Raw genomic sequence first — 5,710 nt, 5'->3', positions numbered from 1 at the left:
TTGTTAGACCCCTCTAAAATGAGATGGGTCATCTCAAGGGGTTTATCCAATTCACAATTTTAATTCATTCATTTAATACAAAAAGGAAGCTTGCTGCTTCAGACAAAAGAAAATACAAACATGTCAAAACAATATTTTAGAGAACAAGTTACTCCAACAAATTGTTGCCTTGACACACGGCTCAGTACAAAATGCTGTTAGTGTTAGTCAGTGCACACCCAGTGAGTTAGTGACAGAAAGGAGACAAACACACCAAGGGGAAGAAGAAAAACATACTCTCCCTATTGTTGACGCTTTGCCCTCCAAGTACCGTAGCGTCTGCACCTCTCGTTGGGGAACGCTAATAAGAAGAAAGAACGTAACAGGCATTGACACACATGTTAACGTGTACGACTTTGACACTTACCTCAAGAGCCAAGCTGTTCATCTTGAAGCCTTCGTTCCTCTTTTTCATCACATCAATGGCCTTCTGAGCCCTGCTAAGAGAGAGGGAGGTTGGCATTGTGTGCCACTTGGTTCTAGATTTGCCATGCGTTTTGTTACTTTGGTCCAGCTTTGCATTCAGCTCCTCTTCCACAGTTGCTAAACAAGCACATAAACGAACAGTTTTACTTTTGGCACAGTAACTTTGATTTTGACCCGGTTGTGGTTCTCCCAGGTGGCTCTCATACCGAGCGGCTTCAGCACCCTGCTGCTGCAACATCAACAGAGGATATACTGTAGTTGGACGTCACAAGTTCATTTCATTGCGGGTTAGCCCCATCTGGCACATTGTTCATCCTGCAAAACAGTCAGTACAAGCAGGTGTGCGTTTGTCACCTGATTGGCTGCTTGAGTGGTGGTCCTTTGCACAATCCCACTCCACTGCTGCTGAGGAATCAGCTTTAAGCAGAAGGGGGGGGATATGAATCATACATCAAATCATGGCAAAATTCTTATGAAGGCTCATGTCAACTGCAGGCTCACCTCTGGCCAATGCGAGGCGGACACATCAAGCTGACTTTTGACCCATCTGGCTCCTTCTCCACCCTGCAACAAGTCCAGCGCATTTGTAGTGAGGGACCAATCCCCTTCCAGTATGGCCAGGCTGCCAAGTGGGCAGCATTTCACACAATGTGGTATTCTACGATGTTACCTCAATACAAAACGAGACTCCATTTCCTGAGAGGAAAAGCGTCAGCTCAGCTCTTGTCCCAGACACTCGCTGCAGAATCCACACGGCCAAAGCATCAGAACCAAAACGGGGAGCGGCAATTTCGTCTTTGATTGCAACGTCTCCTTTGTGGCTTGCCCTCGTCTGTCGGATGCTGCCTGGTGCCGGCCACTCTGCCCATCCCACAACGTGCAGGAAGTGAACACAAAGGGGAATGAGGTTGGACAAGCAGGACAGGTGGGACCCATGACTTTTGGACCACAATTCCCAATGTTAGGGGTGTACGTACTTGTTCAATGGCTTCGTGTCCCATCAGCCTCATCCGCCGCCAGTCACTTCTTGACAAATCAGCCCTACAACACAAACTAGCAAGACCTCTCAAGTACCCCTTTGGCCGGGCCTTTCCTTCCATCCGGCTCCTCTTCCAGAAGCACACATTTGCACTTTTATGTGCATCCACCGGACGCGGTGGGCTCCGTCCCGAGCTTCTTCTCCATCCTGCAACGACACGTCAAGTGCATTCGTGGAGCCCCTCAAGCAAACCCACAGTGGACCAAGGTTCGTGACACCACCACCTCGTGAAGTGAGCAAAGACGGAGGACGGAACCCCTTCCCGGATGAGCAGGCGGCAACAGACACACAAGGTCAACTCAAACAGCATTTCACAAGAATTCAACACGACAGGCCGGCGCCTTCAGGGAAGCCGTTTTTCCTCAGGACATGGCTGGCTCGCTCGCTCGCTGGATCTGTCGACGCAGAAGAGACCAGAGCGACACCTCTTGGGGATGAGGTCCACCTCAGACTTTGTCCGGATTACGGCTGCAGAATCCGCACAGCAAAAGCGTCAGAAATAAAACTGATTAGCCTAGTTGTATGTCACTTGCTTATTTGATTAGAGTGTCGACTGAGCCTGTTACCCTCACTCGCGTGTCTTTTTGTCCCAGCCTGCCAAATGCATAAGCTGCTATTAGTTGCGTGCTGCTCACTTCATTGTGTGCGCATGACTTCCCTCGTCCGGCCATTCTTGCTGCCTCTCGGGCCGTCCCACTCCACTGCTGCCCTGCAAGTCATCAACAAGGGGGCGGGGGGGAAACATGACTGAAAGGGAAAAATATGACGCAAAACAAGCCAAGACATGACCCGCACAGCCGAAGATCTGCTGAAGGTTCAAGTCGGCTGATGGGCGATCGGGCGAGGGCGGCGCAGAGGGAGGCGCTCCAGCAGTGGTAGGTGGCGACTGGGGCTTAGCCGCGACTCAGCTGGACAGTCACAAAAATGGGCATGTTTGGGACACATTGCTAAGCCCGACACTTGTCTGAATTGCATTTGTCGGCTTTCCTTACCTGACTTTTGAACCATGCGACTCGTCCGCCAGCCACAACCGCAAAAAGGAAGAAAACAAATATTGGTTATGTACGGTCACTTCAGTTGTCGAGGTGCTCCTTACCCTGGGTCCAGGGCCTCTCGTTTCTGCTCACCTCCCCGACCCTGAAACATACTTTTATATTTAGTGATGCACGTAACATTTTTCAGACTTGTACAACGCCTGCCTACACTGTGCATGCCAGCTTGCCAATCGACCTCCTCAAACAACAAAAAGCTGCTCTGGATCCAGACAAGCCAAATAACTCCAAGATTCCTTGCCAAAGAGCACTCAACCTTACAGACACGTGTCCAACCATCTACTCGAAAACATTGTCCATCAGACCTTTCTAAGATCGATCAATCGGCAACAGCAACAACGCAACCAAGGCAAACCACAAAGCTCACTACTCTGCCCACTCATGTTCAACATTTACAGGCAACCCTTGGACAGATCATACTCATGTGTAACGCTTGATGCTTCATTTGTGGAACTGCTCCTCTTCATCCGGGCCCTGCAACCAAAACAAAAACAAACAAAAAACGTTGTAGTTGTGCCCCGCGCTTATCAAATTGCCATGTGCTTTGTTACCTCTGCTCAGCTTTTCCATTCATCAGGCTCCTCTTTGACCCTACAAACCCGCTTTTGTGCAGTTCTGGTCTTCACACTGCTCTCTTTGTCTTTGGTGTATCCCGTCCCAAGCAGCTTCTTCACACTGCAAACGAAATATATATTTTGCACGCATGTCATTTGTGTCTGGTTTTCTCACCCTCGTCTGGTGGATCTCGGTGCCTCTCGCTCATCCCACTCCAACGCCACCTTGCAACATAACTCACAAGAAAACGCAGGGTACAGTACAACAATTACAGGTTTGAGAACAAACTCAACTTGCATGTTCACACTAAACGTACAAAAAAGATCAACGTTTTAGTGTTGATCAGTATGACAGAGTGCACCCTAAACCCACCACACTGCACATTAGCTCCTTGACGCTTACATCTGTTTGAAGGAAAAAAATAAAATAAAAAGCTTTTCCTCCCACTCAGTTGGAGCAACCTTTCAGTGTAGACAGTGAACATTTCACTTCAGCTCACAAAACAGTTGCTGTTGAGGCATCGATGAAGTTTGCACATTTGGACAGCCTGTCCCTTTCCAATTGGACTAAGACAAAAAACAAAACAAAATTCAGTTTAGACAAGATGGAATCAACTTGTACACAGTTCCATCCAATGTCAAACAAGCTGAAACTTTACACAATTATTTTCACCTGGTCTGAGGTCCACCTGCTTGCTTTGTATTGAAGGAGCTCTGCCTTCATATTTAGTTCTGCAAACAATCAACAGAAATTACGTTTATAACTGAACATGCGAATGTTGTAATAATTTCAGATACTAGCTAGAGCGACAGTTTCCAAAGAAAATACATGTGAGTGTTTGCTGCCAAAAATACATTTGTGGTTGACGACAGTTAATTAGCATCTAACCGAATCCGTAAAATGTATTAAAAGATAATTGTCATCGGCACAGGTACACATTAAGACCATTGATGTTTTCATTTTAGCACAACTTACCTCAGGTTTGCAGTCCAAAATTACAGCATGGCATGAGGTTAGCTTTGCCGTCCAAATCGGATGAAGTGTCCCCTCCGACAGGAAACCGGAGAAATGAATGCTTGCAAAAGGTTTCTTTTGGGTTTTTTTTAACCGGCAGCGGAAGAATACAGTCGGGATTTTCGAAAAATTTGTAGCGGAAAGGGTTTAAATGAAAATTCGTGACAATTGGCGTGAAAGGGTACACAAAACCACAATCACAAGTTTGCAAAACATTCATACCACCTGAAAGAAAATGCACCATATTCAATAAAAACCCCAAACAATGAGTTAAACAAGAACCATTACAGTTCAATTGTCAAATACGAAGGCATTGTCAATGACGACAATGAAACAAACAAACAAAAAAAAAGCTGGCCAGCATTAAAACAAACCAAAATAATTTGAAATCATAGCAAAACAAACAAAGAGGACAATGTGCTAAATCAAGCAAAGGGAAGTGAATTGAGATTGGTGTGCTCAAACCTCAAACGCGGTTGCGTGCCTCAAGTGTGCAAATCCTTCTACAAACAAAATGTCATTGGCCAAACGGCCAAAAAACGACAAACATTTGCTCGTGTGCTCACTTACCTGAGAAAACGCCAAGCAGCCGGTCGCCATCTTGCCGCACCCGTGCGCTGCACTTGACGATTCCCCTTCTGCACACCTGTTCCAAATCACCGGCAGGCCTCACGTCACGTGCACCAATCCAAGCCAATCTTTTGCTTCTGCTTGTTCAAACGAAGTTGCGTCCCTTAAGTGTGCAAATCCTACCACTAACAAAGTGGCATTGTGAGAAACGGCCAAAAAAAGACAAACATTTCCTCGTGTGCTCACTTACCCGAGAAAACGCCAAGTGGTCGATCGCCATCTTGCCGCACCTGTGCGCTGCACTCGACGAATGCCGTTCTGCACACCTGTTCCAAATCACCGGCAGGCCTCACGTCACGTGCACTAATGGGAGCCAGCCTTCTTCGTCTGTATGTTGATCGGCACTTTGCACACTAGCGCCACCTGGCGACGCCTCATGATGACTGCTTGGCTCACTGTGGAATGGAAATCGTTGCTTTCTGGTCAGTACGAGAAATGCTGTCGGGACAACTTCCGGGAATCCAAAAATAAATAGACGAGCCGTTTTTCCATTTGTGTCCCGTGCTATAATCGATTTTCTGTCGTAGGAATAAAATAAATACATAAAACCGGGTGCGTGTCTCTTTTGGTCATTGGATATTATAAAATCCAAAAATGTTTTTAATTCTGAAACGAAAATATGTACATGCATGCGTGTGTACGTGCGTGCGTGCATGCGTGCATACATATATACATATTTATTTATTTATTATCATGTGTTTATTTATTTATGTTGGTAGTGGAGCATAAGTGGCCAAAATATACGTTATCACCCAGGCGGACACACTTCTATTCGCTGGCTTTTGATCAGACCTGAAATTTTCGGCTCTTTTCCGGTGTCAATTGTATGTAGTGTTTTATGTTCATTCATTGATTGACACTTGTGTATTATGGCCTTTTATTACAATACAACACAGTTTTATTTATATCGCGCATTTCATAGAGCTGCGACAAAGCACTTTACAAACAATACAAT

The 5,710-nt window shown here is 46.1% G+C and overlaps 1 long non-coding RNA gene across 10 annotated transcripts; it reads right to left on the bottom strand.

Moving 5' to 3' along the window:
- LOC147129282 (uncharacterized) lies at positions 1-5,128 on the bottom strand. Of its 10 annotated transcripts, XR_015082650.1 has the most exons (14): positions 4,946-5,125; positions 4,696-4,880; positions 3,784-3,842; positions 3,108-3,677; positions 2,497-3,030; positions 2,071-2,412; positions 1,443-1,972; positions 1,136-1,326; positions 967-1,029; positions 820-882; positions 672-717; positions 544-582; positions 407-479; positions 1-340 (listed from the first exon to the last, which is right to left on the bottom strand). It is a non-coding gene; the product is annotated as an uncharacterized LOC147129282 (long non-coding RNA). The 10 variants fall into 10 exon arrangements; XR_015082643.1 differs by having other exon boundaries at positions 672-882; XR_015082649.1 differs by having other exon boundaries at positions 407-476; positions 672-882.
- Between the last annotated feature and the right edge of the window lie 582 nt (positions 5,129-5,710).

This window comes from Filicampus tigris, chromosome 19 (genome assembly GCF_054856515.1).
Source record: "Filicampus tigris isolate MCC_2025a chromosome 19, RoL_Ftig_1.0, whole genome shotgun sequence".
NCBI lineage: Eukaryota > Metazoa > Chordata > Actinopteri > Syngnathiformes > Syngnathidae > Filicampus > Filicampus tigris.
Note: the sequence above shows the minus strand (reverse complement) of the source record. Positions and strands in the feature narration are given on the sequence as shown.